The sequence below is a fragment of the Prenolepis imparis genome, unplaced genomic scaffold, assembly GCF_030444845.1.
Source record: "Prenolepis imparis isolate NDT839.2.m4 unplaced genomic scaffold, iyPreImpa1.0 SCAF_1, whole genome shotgun sequence".
Classification (NCBI taxonomy): Eukaryota; Metazoa; Arthropoda; class Insecta; order Hymenoptera; family Formicidae; genus Prenolepis; species Prenolepis imparis.
The window spans coordinates 27,567,578-27,585,152 of record NW_028141159.1 but is presented as its reverse complement, the minus strand read 5'-3'; the positions used below and the strand labels follow the sequence as shown (position 1 = coordinate 27,585,152).

At 36.8% G+C, this 17,575-nt stretch overlaps 1 pseudogene; it reads left to right on the top strand.

Moving 5' to 3' along the window:
• The first annotated feature begins 5,730 nt into the window (after window positions 1–5,730).
• On the top strand, window positions 5,731–16,468 carry LOC145939103 (uncharacterized; annotated as a pseudogene).
• The last annotated feature ends 1,107 nt before the right edge of the window (window positions 16,469–17,575 follow it).

Here is a 17,575-nt window from a genome sequence, read left to right as displayed (position 1 = left end):
CGTATCGCTAAATTTTGTAGTTGTTTGGAAAACCACGAAACGCAATCTACACTACGACGAAAATAATACTCGGATAATGAATCGTTATATGAGCAATGTACATAATATGCTATACTAAATACTTGGTGATGTTGAAAGTTTTTTTCTTCTTCCGTCTTTGCTAGCACACATTCGAGATCTGCGTATACGATAAAAGGAAGTCGCTCTTTGCGATTAAAGTTGTTGAACGCGAGCCACTTGTCCTTATCGCTCGGTAACCGGATAACGCAGTCATTCATCTTTCCGCAGTCTACCATATGTGACTGCAACTTGTCTTCCGAATGGAAGTAGTGTAAGCATCTGTAAAACAAATAATTAGTTTTTTTTTCCACATATATAATTTATATATATATTACATTTTTATATATTTTATATATTGCGTTTTTAATTAAATATACGTACCGCTCGCAGATATATTTTTGACCATTATGTTTGCCCAATTGCGAGCTCACGAGACGGGAGAGATTCTTGATCCATGTGAAATGTCCAACGCTGTTGCTGTCTTCCACGTACAGCAAGTTGACGTGTCTGTCTTTCTTCTGCTCACTGAGACGTATCGAGACAATGTTCTTTTCTTCGATGCTGTACACATTTATCGAAATGTTGTTTGATAGTTCAAACTTTTTAATTTGATTCACAGTCACTGGAAACTCAATGTCTTGGAGATTCAGCACTGTCGTATAATGCGGATATGACGATGTTCTCTCACTATATTTTGCAACTGGATGCAGAGCAGCGACCACCGCCCACGCGAAACATGCATTGTCTTTTGATTGCACGTTCACCACCGCTCTTTTCATCATTATTTCTCGCGGTAATTTAATGTGGCATCCCGCACGCATTGGATTATACTTGTTTATATTTACAGTTAAATTGTTTATTCGCGATAATGCCCAACCACTATCGCGTTCTTGAAACTCTTCTAGCGATGCTAGTGTGGGGTCGATAACGCGGCGTTTGTACCAATCATGTAAATCGGAGGTGCGAAAGATTTCAAAGTTTTTCATATTGATACTTTTATTAGCACGCTTATCACCCGACACGAACTCGCCATTAAATATAGTGTTCACTTTCACACTAGTGTGTTTTTGCAACACTTTTTGCACGTGTCTGATCACAATGTCTTTGGCCTCCTCTAGAAATTGACGAGGTTCAATGTGATTATAGTTTATTACCGCACCAGTCAAGATGCGGCTCTCGAACGCCGTATCAATCTCTCGCCATATGAGTCCGATGTCTCGCGAACTGCTTCCGGCACCTGCATGTACAAAACGTCTGCGTACCGAATTCTTCAACCCTTCGAGACGCGCGATTTGGGAGACAAGCGATTGTCGAACTCCGATCGGTAATCGTGGTCGTTTTATTCTACTTTGTTCTTCCAGTGATTCGATGTATTCGTCACATTGCTGCTCCCACACAATATATTCTTCCACCGAATTCACCCTTGCGGCTTGCTCCAACAAACTTGCTTCCAATTGTGCCATTTTTGAGATGCTCTTGCTGAACCTCTGACAATGATACTAACATGGTATGCCTCTTTACCATCCTTTTTATTTAATCGTAGAGATCATTGGCACTCGAGTATGTTGCACTTTGTGATTTTGTTACGTACGAATGATGCATCGACCTTGAAATTGATGCATTTTTGCACATTTCGCGAGATTCATCTCAAGATGAGAGCAGCCGTACATTGGCGCTCGAAAATTTTAATTATGTTGCATTTTCTTGTGATTTTGTTACGTACGTTTTGAACACCTGGGGGATGACAGCAGCCGGTGCATTGGCATTTGAATATGTTACATTTTGCACATTTTGACCTTGACAATAATTCTAACATTTCATTTGATGATGATGTCATAGCAGCCGCGCATCGGCGCTTGAAAATTTTGAATATGTTGCACATTTTGACCTTGACAATAATTCTAACATTTCATTTGTGGATAATGTCATAGCAGCCGCGCATCGGCGCTTGAAATTTTGAATATGTTGCATTATTTTACATTTAATATTTCATTGAGGATGATGTCATAGCATTCGTACATTGACGCTTGAAATTTTGGATATGTTGCATTATTTTACATTTAATATTTCGTTGAGGATGATGTCATAGCAGTCGTACATTGACGCTTGAAATTTTGGATATGTTGCATTATTTTATATTTAATATTTCGTTGAGGATGATGTCATAGCAGTCGTACATTGACGCTTGAAATTTTGAATATGTTGCATTATTTTACATTTAATATTTCATTGAGGATGATGTCATAGCATTCGTACATTGACGCTTGAAATTTTGGATATGTTGCATTATTTTACATTTAATATTTCGTTGAGGATGATGTCATAGCAGTCGTACATTGACGCTTGAAATTTTGGATATGTTGCATTATTTTACATTTAATATTTCGTTGAGGATGATGTCATAGCAGTCGTACATTGACGCTTTGATTGGTTGAAAATAATTTTGCGTCAGCAATAATCCCCACCTCATTGCTTTGTATCAATAAAAACTTGTAATAATGATTTAGTATTGTATCAATCACTTATGTGAAAGGTTCTTTTAAAAATGTACTCCGTCAGCATGAATTATTACGTTCCAAAACAAGAAATGTCTAAGAATACAAGTGACAAGTAAGTTTCGATTCTTTTTTTTTTGTCAAAATAAAGATTTTTAAATAATGATTTTTAAATAATTTTTGAAATATTGTTCTAATTATTTTTATAGCATTCAGCGTGCGACTCGTATACTTGGGCGAAGATATGCTCTAACCGCAACATCCTATAAATATTTGGAAATAGGAATCAGCGTCGGAATAATATCCTATGTGGAATTGGCTCTCGGTGATAATCGAGGCAATCAAATAATATTACCCATTGAAACATGGAAATCTCTAATGCGGAAACGAGCAGACATTGAGCAGCTAACTGAAACTCCGCTATGGATTAGTGATCTAACACTCAAAGCGGTTAACATGTATACTTCAAAAATTATAAAAATTGCTTCATCTGATAATTCTTTGTACATGAAACCATCAACGTTACTACATTTATTCGATTTCGACAAATTATTATCTATATAGTATTGATCATATGTATTCCTGGCTGTGTGAGAATACTCATAGTGTTAATGAAAAATTTAAACACTTTGTAAATATTTTACAATGTGATAATATCCGCGATGTGAACAATGCCGCAAAGGCGATACGTGATAGTAATATGTTTAATAGCGAATCACTTATAGATTGTGAATTGATAACTTGTGCTATAAATGAAATTCTTCACGATGTTTGTAACAAATAAAATATTTTACTGTTAAACTGTGTGTTTAATTATTTCTTTCCCAATAAGATATAGCTAACAAAACTATTTCTTCGTTCTCTGGAGATTTAAAAAGTGATGAGCTAGCTGAGACATGATACTCCAGTTAGAACAAGAGAGATGTAGAATTAAAATCAAGAGGGGAGCAACATTATAATATGCGTTCCATCATAAAGTTTCAGATAGTCTTGAATGTAAAATTGGTAGAGAAGTTGTGATGGATAGAGAAGATGTGGTGGATGATGATGATGTGGTGAATGATGGTGAGATGATAGTGATTGATGATATATCAAACGTTGATGATATATCAAACATTGAAATGGAGCGTGAAAAGGCATTAAGATATAAAGTTGAACCAGTAACTTCGGTAGTGAAGTTGTTAAAAAATCGTGAAATTGGTCAACGAAGTCCTAATGCAAAATCGTTGCATCAGTTTTTACGAGATCATGAAAAGAAAACATTGAATGCCTGTTCTTGCAAGCATTCGTGTTTTATGACATATCCTCTATATTGTTCTCCAAAAAAGCGCAATCTTCATCATGGCGTTTTTTGGAAGAGGTTCCATTGGGTGGACTAATATTTACGCGTCCAATAAATCTGACGTCAAAAGGCTGAGATTATCATGTAAGTTATAAATTAAATTAAATTAAATTAAATATAAATCAAATTATCTATTAATTATAAATTCTTAATAACATTTTCTGTTATGCAGGAGTCCCCGCCCAGCAGTCTCCGCCGCTTCTCGCAGCCGCCATCGCGCTGCAGTAAATTTTATGATTATATTATATTTTATATTATATTTTATATTTTATATTATATTTTATATTATATTTTATATTTTATATTATATTTTATATTATATTTTATATTATATTTTATATTTTATATATTATTATATTTTAAATTTTAAATTCACACACACACACACACAAACATTTTGTAAAATACACACACACACACACACACACACAGTTATATAATAAAAATTATTTTAAATATTAAAAATATATAGTTTATTTTAGATTAGATCTTCTCCCCTTCCTCATCCTAAAAATATTAATTTAAAAAAATATAAAAAATATTTAAAAAATTCTCTCTTACGAACGCCTCTCTCTTTGCGTTCTCCTTCGCTGCATCAGCTCTCGCGCTCTCCATCACCGCATCGTCTCGCAACATCTCTCTCTCGCTCTTGTGATATCTCTCTCGCGTGCACCTCGCGCTCTCCTTCGCTGCATCAGCTCTCGCGCTCTCCTTCGCGTCATCTCGCTACCTCTCGTCATCTCGCGCTATCTCTCTCGCTCTTGCGTCATCTCTCTCGCGTGCGCCTCGCGCTCTCCTTCGCGTCATCTCGCTACCTAACCATCTCGCACTATCTCTCTTGCTCTTGCATATACGCCTCGCTGCAACACCTCGCACTCTCAATCGCCGCATCATCTCGCTACCGCTATCTCTCTTTCGCGAACGTCTCTCTCGCAACATCTCTCTCTCACGTTCCTCTCTCCCCGCGGACCCCTTACCCATAAAGTTTCATGCGGTCTTTCGCGGATTCCCCTCTCCCCGCAGACCCCTCGCGGACCCTAACCTCGCGGACGCCTCCCCCTCCCCGCGGACCCCTCGCGGACCCTAAAATCGCGGACGCTTCCCCCTCCCCGCGGCCCCCTCGCGGACCCTAACCTCGCGGACGCCTCCCCCTCCCCGCGTATCCCTCGCGGACCAGGCACCAAAATCGCGGACGCTTCCCCCTCCCCGCGGACGCCTCCCCCTCCCCGCGTGACGTCATCCCCCCTCCCCGTGTGACGTCATCCCCCCTCCCCGCGTGACGTCATTTCTCCTCCCCGCGTGGCGTCATCCCCTTCCCCGCGTGACGTCATCCCCCTTCCCCGCGTGACGTCATTCCCCCTCCCGCGTGACGTCATCCCCCCTCCCCGCGTGACGTCATTCCCCCGCGCCCTTGGTTCCCCTCGCCCCTCACCCCCCCTCATTGCCCCATGGGTTAGAACTCTCATAGTATTACTACTGTCGGGGTTACAGGGTAGGCTTTGGGATCACCCTCTCACTGGTATAGCTCGCCGAACAGTGAAGAGTCGGGGCTCGCTCTCCTCGGTATCTCGCGTGTCGCGCCGATCTCTCGCGCATTCCATCGATGATAGGATCGATGGTGGGTCTCTAGGATCTCCCTAGCTTTCCCCTAGCCGATGTATTCGATTCGTCGGGAATGGTACAGGCTGGTAATTTCTTCGAGGGTGCCCTCGCCGGTATGCCGTCGCGGACATTTTCCTCTAAAGGAAGACGTGGTAGGCTGGCCGGACCGTACTTCCGTCTTCTGCTGCGGTAGTGCATGTGGTCGGTATCCTTCTCCCCTCATTCTGCATCATGAGGTGGTGCTCCGTTTGGGTCCATCCGGTAGTCTATAAATTGGGTTTAATAACATCCGTAGTTGTAATAAGACTGGCCAATCACAGCCGTTCCATTCTTCAGGGAAATGGCTGTGACGCACCCAGTGATGCAAAATGATAAGATATTATAGTTTCTGATTGGCTGTTGTAGGCCGCGCACCGCACCGGATATCGTGTAGGAAAGGGAAGGATATAATGGCTGGGTTCCGTAAAGGGCATATATCTAGAGTATACCTAACCGTAACGTGTACTATAGATAATGCGCACATATGACATATGCGCTTTCTTTATGGAACCCAGCCAATATTTCGATTTTGTCTCATAAAAATAGAAAATTCCTGTTATGTGTTTCGTGTTTTATAATTTAATGCGAGTCAGCGATGAATATCAGAAACGGTAAGTACTAACTATAAAATTTATATTTTTTCGATTAAGTGTATCACATAACCTCCAACATCTATAATTTTGTTTGTTTTCCGATGATAATAACATGACGATAATGTTTTACACTTACACAAATACACTTTTATATCATAGAATCCAGGACGCACACAATATATTTTCAAATCAACAAACAGGATTAATTTCATGTACGAAGATTATCTACAATATTACATATATATTTCATTGAAAAGTACATTTCTTTAATTGTATATGTTACGTCCGGCGGACTTCACGATTCTTTTCTTTCCCACGACCAAGGCGAAGTTTGTTGTTAGGTAAATAAAAAAGGAAGAAAAAAGATAATAATAATCTAAGCGGCACGTATATAATAAAACGAAAACGTGCCCAGCGAAACGGACAGCTGCAGATATCGTGAGCGACCGATAAATATTACAAAATCGGTAAATAAAAGAGACCAGGTGGAAAGATGCCGAAAGCGGATTCTTGCCGACACCCTCGCGAATAATAAGTTAAAATCACATGTCGGCAAAACATAAAGACGGCGAGAGCGGGCCGAAAGCGAGCCCACCTTTGAGGGGAAAACTAGAACAACGAATTGATAAAATTAAACGTGCCAAGCGAAGCGGCACCGCAGCGGAAACTCTCGCGAGAAACCGACAAACATTGTAAATCGGGAAAACACAACGACGGCGAGAACGCGCCGAAAGCAAATCCTTCCCTAGTAAAATTAGGGGAAAACAAATAATGAAAACGAAAGTGTGCAAAATAAGATAGCACACCTGCGGGTATTCTCGCGAGAAAGCGGCGAAAAATATAAAGATTAAAAAGATGCCACACGCATCGCCTCTCAGCAAACAAGCTCTAAGCCGCACGTGAGGGCAATAAAGCGAGAACCCGCCGATAAAAGCGGCACTAACAAACGACAAATATCGCGATATAGGAAAAACTAACAACAAACACCGCCGCCGATATCGAAATCTCGAGACATCCCCGTTTTTGGGAAAGCGAGCTCCGATTCGCAGACGCCTGCACTAAACTTTTGATTCGTCGATCCTTGCAACGCTCCCCATAGAAAGGGAAAGTAAAAATATTAAAAACGCGATTATGAACTTCTATTCGCAGGATTTTGTCAAAAGGCGGAACGGAGGGCGTGAATCAAAAACCGGGATATAAACGCGAACTTCTCTGCGGAGCGTCACTTATCGTTCTTCGTCGAACATCCACAGTTTCCTTGCGTTTTCACCGCAACACTTAGTGCGCGAAAGAATTCTCAGTGCGAATTCTCAGTGTGAAATCAGCGTGAACACTCAGTGAGAAACTCTGTGAACTTCCGGCATAACAACAATTGGATATACCAGCCAGACCTAGAGCCCCACTGATCCTACAACGGGCCGATCTTGAACCGAACATTTTATCGACGCACGCCATAAATAGTAAGTCCCTTTATATGCATATACAATCTCACTCTACTAGAAAGAGTTCTTGAATAAATTAACTTCATTTATTCAAAGCTGTTATAATATTCGAAGAAGTTCGTATTAATTATTCCTGAACCCTTCCTTCCCCCGCTGAAGGTTTCCTGCATAATTGCAGCGCGAGCCCTGGTTTCACGGTTTCCTGCATAATTGCAGTGCGAGCCTTGGTTTCACGGTTTCCTGCATAATTGCAGTGCGAGCCCTGGTTTCACGGTTCCCTGCATGATTACAGTGCGAGCCCTGGTTTCACGGTTCCCTGCATGATTACAGTGCAAGCCCTGGTTTCACGGTTTCCTGTATAGCTGCAGCGCAAGCCGCGACCTTCCCTTGTATCCGTCGGGTTTCCTGCATAACTGCAGTGAGAGCCCTCGCAAAGTTCCCTCACCCTAAACAAAATTGCAAAGATGTAAATTTCTTCGGAATAAATATTAAAATTTCACTTCTTAAATAAATATTGAATTCAAGGACTCTTTCTCGAAGAACAGCTCTCTTATATCGCTGTTGTTAGTGGAGACTACGCGCCATTCCCAACGGGTCATAAAGCGGTCCCGAAATCGTCGCAATCGTCGTCTAAGGCGAGAATTGGCTCGGGCTACGGCGGACTTATTTTCTACAACCGACGACCATAAATTACTCCGCGAAAAACTCGAAATATTAACTAGAGAACACATTGACACTATTAATAGTTACGCCAAAGAAAAAAATTGTAATACACCTAATCGCGACCCACCTCATTACTCTCCGATTTCATCCCCTGAATACGCAGGAACCCCGCGAATTCCTTCTCCCTCTCCCTTCGAACCCACCGAACAGGAGCGAACTCCTCCCTTCCTTCTCGCTGATTCACCTGAATCACCTCCCGAATCTCAGCGGAACCTTTCTCCTCCACCTCCCCTCTCTCCCGCACGCCCAGATTCACCTCGATCTCCGTCCCCGGTTCCCTCCATTATTACCCTTGGGGACTCACCTCCCTCTTCCCCAACGCCCTCCGAAAACCGGGAACTACCGGAAGATTTTGAGACGATAAATCTCAGCGATGACGGTTCGGAAGAACTAGAATCGCACGCCGAGCTCACCTACGACCAATTCAGAGCTTGGTTAATTAATCAATTCCCGGGGATAAGGGAAGTCCCGGAAGGAACCTTTACAATCGGTCCGGGGCCAGTAGAACATGAGGCCTTGCGTCAACATCTAATCGACGTAAATCCTGAAGAGATTATCCCTTGGTATGTTCCTGAGCGTAGATATCCATTGGCCGTCCCAGCGCAAGTCTTATTAAAATCCTATCCTCCCTCCACCATCCAGATTCGTGAACTCCCATGACACATACGCACACATGTATACATATTTATTATTTGTTACCTAACTATTAAAATGAAAAATTATTATAATAACCAATCGGGACCATAATATATTTAAACAATAAACTCTCCCCCCTTTATGTCCCGATTGACGACCTCCGTACTTATGTAACACCCGCGAAACACACACACACACCTTTTTATAGATTAAATCCTGCGCGCGAGTTAATTGTTATTTATGTATCCGTCTCTTCACCGTTTTTATTTATATAAATAAAACTTAATTTTATAATGAACTCGCGTTTAATTAATTGATTAACCCGCTCTCATTTCCTCCGTCCAGAGATCGCACTAAGGTCCCATCCCGCGCAAAAGAGATTAAATTCTCTTGCCGAAAAGGGACCACCGAGCGAACGCCCTTTAAATAGCGTAAGAGCGACCCTCGCGGTCGTTGACCTATTTGGGGCCTAAACACGTTCGTTCGGCTCGAACAAAACGCACTACCTGGCGTTGTTCGATTTAAGTAGTTACGTCCTTCCTTTCGACTCTTCCTTCCTTGAGTCTGGACGTAACATATACATATTTCGTATTTATTTAAGCAAATACATATCTTCGGATCGATGTTAGATTATTATTGTATTCTTATCATATATCCTATATGCGTACTTTTAATTTTAGATAACGATAAGGCATTCGAATACGTTCGCAATCTGTGCGAAAGTGGGAAGATCGTTAATGACGACGAAGAAATCGAAACACTGTTCGATCCATTGATGATGTGGATTAGTGAGTGTAAAAATTGTTCACGATCTATGGTCTTGTGTACTTTATTGAATTTATAATATCTGTTTTTTTAGTACATTGATCAAAAATACAGAGGATGATGCTGGAGATCCTCAAGTGGTAGCCCAAGAGGAGATCATGCCGACTGAAGCCTCACCAGAAAGTTCGGGCATAACAAAGAGTAAATCTGAGTAAGTTGTTTTTAGTATTCCTTGCAAATTTTTACTTTTTTAGCGGTCGTTTTAAAAGATTGTTTTGACTATTATTTGATATTTAAAAGGTCAAAACAATCGAGTGCAGCGTGGCAATATTTTGAAAGCGAAAGTAATGTTACAGCCCGCTGTAACATTTGCAATAAAGTATACAAACATGGCGCGAACACAACGAATTTGTTTCAGCACCTTAGTGCAAGCCACGCATTGTTTTGCCCCCAAGCTGATAGACTAAAGCGAAAAGCTAACGTAACTTCCGGATCTAGTAATGATTCCATTGATGATCCTCCACAGCCGAAACGAGTAAAATTCAAACCACAGGTAAAAAAATATATAAATAACAAGTAAAATATAGAATAAAAATAAATATAAATATATAATTAACAGTATAAATGAGCAAAGGAACCAACGCCGTTAGTAAAGCGCAAAAAATAAGTTTATTAAATCTCAATTACATTAATAACATCGCGAACGTTTCTGTCCTTATTAGGACTCTCTTCAGCGCGTAACTATCATCAATAATATTTAATTACATAGAAAATTAAAACATTAGTCAATTAGTTAAAAACGATGTTCAACAAAGTAATGTCACAGTCATCAATCCATCGAGTCTTATTGTTGCTAAGCTGTCAATCATCTTTTATATATTACCATTATGTATGTCGTGGTTAAGAGCATACCTCTATAAATAATATATATCATACGTCTGATACGTTAACATAAAATTAAAAAATTAATTAAGAATTACAAGGTAAAAACTCACATGGTAATTATGATGTGCAATCTCACGGACTCAATAAATTAAATCGTATGACACAGTACATGTTTAACTATACAATGATTCGTTCCAAATGAGATCGATATATCGGACAGTTATTTCTTCCACTTAACCGCAAATAATAATAGAGGTGAATTTATTTAAATGTAAATAAACATGACTAGTATCTATTTTAAATCTTAGACAACCTATCTATTGTATTTACATATGCTTCATGTAAGCCATCTGTATCTGTTTGTAAATTCAATCCATTGTTTTGTCTTTTTATAAAAAGCATTTCAGAAATTAATCGTTTGTTATAATTCGGCTCACTATCTAATATTTTTATATCATTCCAGTTAAATAGCCTTCATTAAATAGCCCTTTATATTATTTAGCTAGCTACCTCCATAAAATTATGCTCAAGAGTTTTCCAAAAGCACGGAGTCACATAGAGAATAGTTTTAAGTTAGTCGATACGTTGTCTAGGGTTTCCATTGAGGATGACTTTTTATTGATCTCATTAGATGCGGTCTCTTTATTTACGAATATTCCAGTTGAACTCGCAATTGAAAGTGTTCGGAGGAGGTGGGATTGTATTTCAGAAAATTGTACAATCCCATGTGAAAGTTTCATATTCGCTGTGCGCTTTATTCTGGAATCTACATTCTTCATTTTTAATGATACTATCTACCAACAAACTTTTGGAACACCTATGGGATCACCGCTCTCACCCATAATTGCAGACATTGTTCTACAGGATTTGGAAGGGATAGCTTTAACTTATTTAAATTTTACACCGTCTTTTTATGTTAGATATGTGGATGATATAGCGTTAACTGCACCTTCATCAGCTTTAAAACATGTTTTGAATATTTTTAATTCTTTCCATCCGCGTCTGCAATTTACAATGGAAATTGGTGAAGATGATAAACTGAATTTTTTAGATGTTACTTTAATACGAATGAATAATAGATTGATTTTTGACTGGTATCACAAGTCTACGTTTTCAGGTAGATACCTTAATTTCCTATCTCAACATCCGCTATCACAAAAGAAAGGTACTATTATGGGTCTAACTGATAGAGCCATTTTACTTTCTCACCCGACTTTTCAACAAAAAAACTTGAGTCTAACTATTGACATCTTATTGAATAATAATTATCCGTTAGATTTAATTTTTGTAACCATCTATAATCGACTTAAATATTTATTTAACAATCGCATTAACAATACACATAATACTCAGAAGGATAATGAGACTAGTAATGACCGGGGAAAAAAGTTTTTCACAATCCCATACGTTCCTTCTATTTCAGAAAGCTTTAATAGGATAATTGATAATCTGGATGTTAAACTTTCTTATTGTAGTCTGAATAAATTGCATCGTTATATAAAAGTTGGTAAAGATTCAACAACCATGTCATCACATAATAATATTGTTTATAAGATTGAGTGTAATAATTGCGATGCATCGTATATCGGCCAGACTGGTAGACAATTACAAACTAGAATGAAGGAACATCGGAATCACATTAAACGCAATACGTCTACGCATTCAGTGATTACTGATCATAGATTAGAATTTAATCATGAATTTAACTGGAATGATATAAAAATATTAGATAGTGAGCCGAATTATAACAAACGATTAATTTCTGAAATGCTTTTTATAAAAAGACAAAACAATGGATTGAATTTACAAACAGATACAGATGGCTTACATGAAGCATATGTAAATACAATAGATAGGTTGTCTAAGATTTAAAATAGATACTAGTCATGTTTATTTACATTTAAATAAATTCACCTCTATTATTATTTGCGGTTAAGTGGAAGAAATAACTGTCCGATATATCGATCTCATTTGGAACGAATCATTGTATAGTTAAACATGTACTGTGTCATACGATTTAATTTATTGAGTCCGTGAGATTGCACATCATAATTACCATGTGAGTTTTTACCTTGTAATTCTTAATTAATTTTTTAATTTTATGTTAACGTATCAGACGTATGATATATATTATTTATAGAGGTATGCTCTTAACCACGACATACATAATGGTAATATATAAAAGATGGTTGACAGCTTAGCAACAATAAGACTCGATGGATTGATGACTGTGACATTACTTTGTTGAACATCGTTTTTAACTAATTGACTAATGTTTTAATTTTCTATGTAATTAAATATTATTGATGATAGTTACGCGCTGAAGAGAGTCCTAATAAGGACAGAAACGTTCGCGATGTTATTAATATAATTGAGATTTAATAAACTTATTTTTTGCGCTTTACTAACGGCGTTGGTTCCTTTGCTCATTTATACTGTTAATTATTATTTTTAGACGGAACCTTTACTATGTATAATAATTTATAAATATATAAATAATAAAAAAGTATATAAATAACAAGTAAAAAATAAAAAAGTGTATAATAACAAGTAAATAAACAACATTATAGCAAATCATAAAATGACTGATTCATAAATTTAACAAAAGTACAACAAAAATAACAAATACTTTTGATTACAGGGAAAGTTGACTAGAATCAACGAAGTATTTGAGCATACAAAATCGTTCTTAGGTATGTATGCCGTAAAAGAAATCTTTTAATTTAATTTTTGATTATTTGGCAAAACACTTGTGGTTTTATTTTAACAGAAGGTAAAACTTCTGACAAAATTACAAATGCCATTTTGTACATGATCGCGGTCAATAAAATGCCATTATCTACAGTGCAAAACGAGGGCTTCAAATTGCTCATGAAATCAGTGGCATCTCTCTACACTGTGCCAAGCAGAAAAACCCAGAGTTGAATTTTTTGAGGGGAACATGGTACTTTTTATTACAGATTCGAATTGTACGTGAAAAAATAAGAAACTTTTGTATCAAACGTTTTTTCTGAAAGTGCCTCTGTCAACCTTAAAATTGTTACGCCACAGGAACATTTGAAGTTCATAATTTCATCACAGTTACTTTCAAGGTCAATTTTAAGGTTGACAGAGGCACTTTCAGAAAAAACGTTTGATACAAAAGTTTCTTATTTTTTCACGTACAATTCGAATCTGTAATAAAAAGTACCATATTCCCCTCAAAAAATTCAACTTCCGGTTCGGATGGCGTATTTCCGGTCGGAATCAAAAGTTAAAAATATCACCATTCGATAGAGCATACCCGATTTACTTAAAGAATGTTCGCGATTTTTGATAAAAGCCATTTATTTTCATTTTAAAAAGGGTGTACGGGTGGTCTGGGACATCCTGTATATATAGGTATAAATGGCTTAATAATAACAATAATTTTTCAGGTAGAAGAACTTTGGGCACAATTGGAATGTATTAACCCAGTGAGAAATGGTGGTCGAATCGATTCGACGTCGAATCAATGTCGATTTGATCGAATTGACGTCGATTCGACCAATCATTTCTCGCTGGGTAAGGCTCCTATGCATACTGACTGCAGCCATCTTGAATTGATGACATCAGAGCGAGAAAATATACCTTGAAAATTCTTGCGACTTACGCTAAAATAGAAACGTTTTTCAATAAAATAGGGTTTGTAACCGATAGAACCGACTTGTAAAATATACCGAAAATTCTCCTTTTGCTTGGGTAAGCAATAAATAACATTGTATATGTCGAATTGAATTGAGCCTAATCAAGGACGAAAACCCGCTGTTTGACAGGCATCGAAATGAAATAAATATTTGCTTTTACATATTAAATTATAACAAAATGAGAGTCTTCGGTATATTTTAACACTATAACAATTATTTTTAAAATATAAACACTGCACTAAAATGATAAATGACGCTGTAAGTCGCAAGAATAATTTATGTCATTTTCACGCTTTATAGTTTATAGTTTTGCCAAATGTGGCGCTGTACAAATACGGACTTGGCAATCGAGTATTAGGAGTCTTAAATAATAAGAAACAAGTGTATATATGAAAAAAATTCAATAATAAAACATTCAATAATAAAATATAAAAATATAAAATAAAATATAAAAAGCATAAAAATTCAATAATACTCACCAATAATTTTTTTATTCGATTAATCGTCGATAGTTTTATATAGAAAATCGATTTTCAGAATCGGTTTTTTTAAAAATTGATGTTATTAAAATCGATTTTATTTTGAACATCGCCCATCCCTACTGAAGACTCTCGATTTCTATTACGAACACTTCGAACTTCTAATTTAAAAATTAGTCCTCGTCCGCCTGAAGAATATCTTCATGGATTAAAAACAACCATCGAAAACCAGCTATGTGATTCGACTTATATCGATAAAATGGAATTGATGTTTGATATAAATATCGATGGTTTACCCATAGCGAAATCTTCTAAAACATGTTTATGTCCTATATTAGGAAAATTTGTTCACAGCTCTTTGAATACGCCATTCGTTATTGGAATTTATCATGGTAATAAAATATCATCTTCAGTTCACAACTACCTGACACCGTTTATAAATGAATACAAAATGAAGGAGTTGTCATAGATGGAAAAAGATTCCAGGTTAATTTATGATGCATAATTTGCGACAGTCCTGCACGATCTTACGTTAAATGTACCAACCAGTTTAATGGATACTTCAGTTGCGACAAATGTATTGTAGAAGGAGAATTTAGAGATCGAATGGTTTTTCTTACCGAATCAGCACCACTACGAACAGACGATACTTTCAGAAGTAGAATGAATAAAGAACACCATATTGCAGTTTCGCCGTTTGAATCGTTACCAATCGATATGGTAAAACAATTTCCGTTGGACTTTTTACACATGGTATTGTTGGGTGTCATGAAATCCCTGTTAATGAGCTGGTTAGATAATTGTCGACGTCCACAGTTTAGTTCTCAAGCTGTACAAAAATTATTAGATTCAATAGTTGTCGTCGCACAATGGGTGCCAAAAGATTTTAATAGAAAACCTCGAGACTTGCAGGAATTATGTCATTGGAAAGGCACTGAATTTCAATTTTTCCTATTGTACCTTGGACCGATTATCTTACAACATTTACTTCCTGAAGAATATTTAATTCACTTTATTAGTTTAAATTGTGCTATACGAATATTGTGCGACTCTCGAGACTGTAACAGAAACAACGCTTATGCTAAAGAATTGCTCATTTATTTCTTACAAGAATTTAAAAAATTGTATGGAGAGTAGTATGTTACAAGTAATTTTCATTATCTTCTTCATTTAAATGAAGATGTAAAGATGTATGGTCCATTAGACTCATATAGTGCTTTTGATTTTGAAAATCATATGCAAATATTAAAGCGAATGCTACGAAAACATGCAAATTCCTTGCAACAAATTCATCGACGATTGAGCGAAGGGCACAATCGCGATCAGCATCTGCAAAAGAAGAAGAATCCAAAAATTGTTAAGTATCCTCTACTCAAGTATCCAATTGTGACAGAACTTCCTTTGGATTGCCACAGCGAGCACAAAATTCTACAATTCCGCAATTTTGAGTTATCGAATAAGAGGCCGGACAACTGTTGCTTCCTGATTGATGCAACTATCGTGATGATCAAGCATATTGGATTAATCGAAAATGTGATTGTTATTCTTGGTCGTCAATTTCTACAGAAAAATGATATTTCAAATTATCCGTTTTCTTCAAATAACTTGAATATACCATATACAAAGTCGAAAATCTGTCACCTGTACTTATGTGGCCTGCACAATGCATAAGCCGCAAAGGATTTCTAGTGACATACGAAAATATCACTTACGCTATGCCTCTTTTACAAAATAATTTATGAGGTGATATTGATTCACAAATTTGCAGATGCGGTATTACGTGGTATTTTTTGACGACTTTTGTAATCTCGTACCAGAAAATTGGATGAATGTAGAATCAAATGAAATTTTTTGGCCTCCAAAAAACGTTAAATTTAATAAGCACAAAATGCATAATCTACAACCAGAATCTGACTGGCTTACGTACAAATGCTCTAAACGTTTAGGACCTTTTGGTTCGTCTTTATCAATATTAAATATTTATAAAATATTAACTAACTATACAAATCATTAATAAAAAATTAATTATTTTGCAGAGACTATTCATATAGCTAATCAAATAGAAGAGCATTGTATTAACGCATCTACAAATGATGATACTGATAATATGTGCGAAAAAGCTCTCTTTCTAAATCAAGCAGAAAAAAAACGACATAGGAAAAACCCAGCATATTTGGACGACACGTCAGAAGAAGAGCAAGGTAATGTCGTTAATGTATGATACAATTATTTTCAAATACAGGAAAACAAATATATTTAACGAAATATTTTGTATTTTGCAGAAACCGAAAGATGTAAAGAAAAATATGCTACAACTTTATTTTGGCTACCACTATCTCATTATCAGCAACAAAATTTGGATAAACATCAAACTTTGTTGATAAATACACCATCGTTACATTCACAAGACAGAAATGAAACAAATATGTCAGGTAATTATATGTTAAATACATATATATATACATATATATATATATATATTTTTAATTGCACGTGATTTTCGCATAAATATGAATATGAATACTATATGAATTAATATATTTCTAGACTGTGGAAGCTCATTTGTATCAACAGAAGTATTTGAAAATAATTAAATTTTGGAAAAGTAGTTTTAAGTTCATATAAAATATCAAGTTTTTATCTAGAAAATTGAAATGTTCTTGCAGCTGCGAATGCTGAATTGGAAACAAACGCGAATCCTGTTTTGCCAAAAATGCGGAAGATCGCCTAACACAAAATCACCAAGTGCAAGAACGCAATTGTACACGCGCGCGTTGTAAGTTATTAATTTTTAACTTTATGCTATTGGGCAAATGGAAAATTGCTCTATTTATATATAACAATATAAC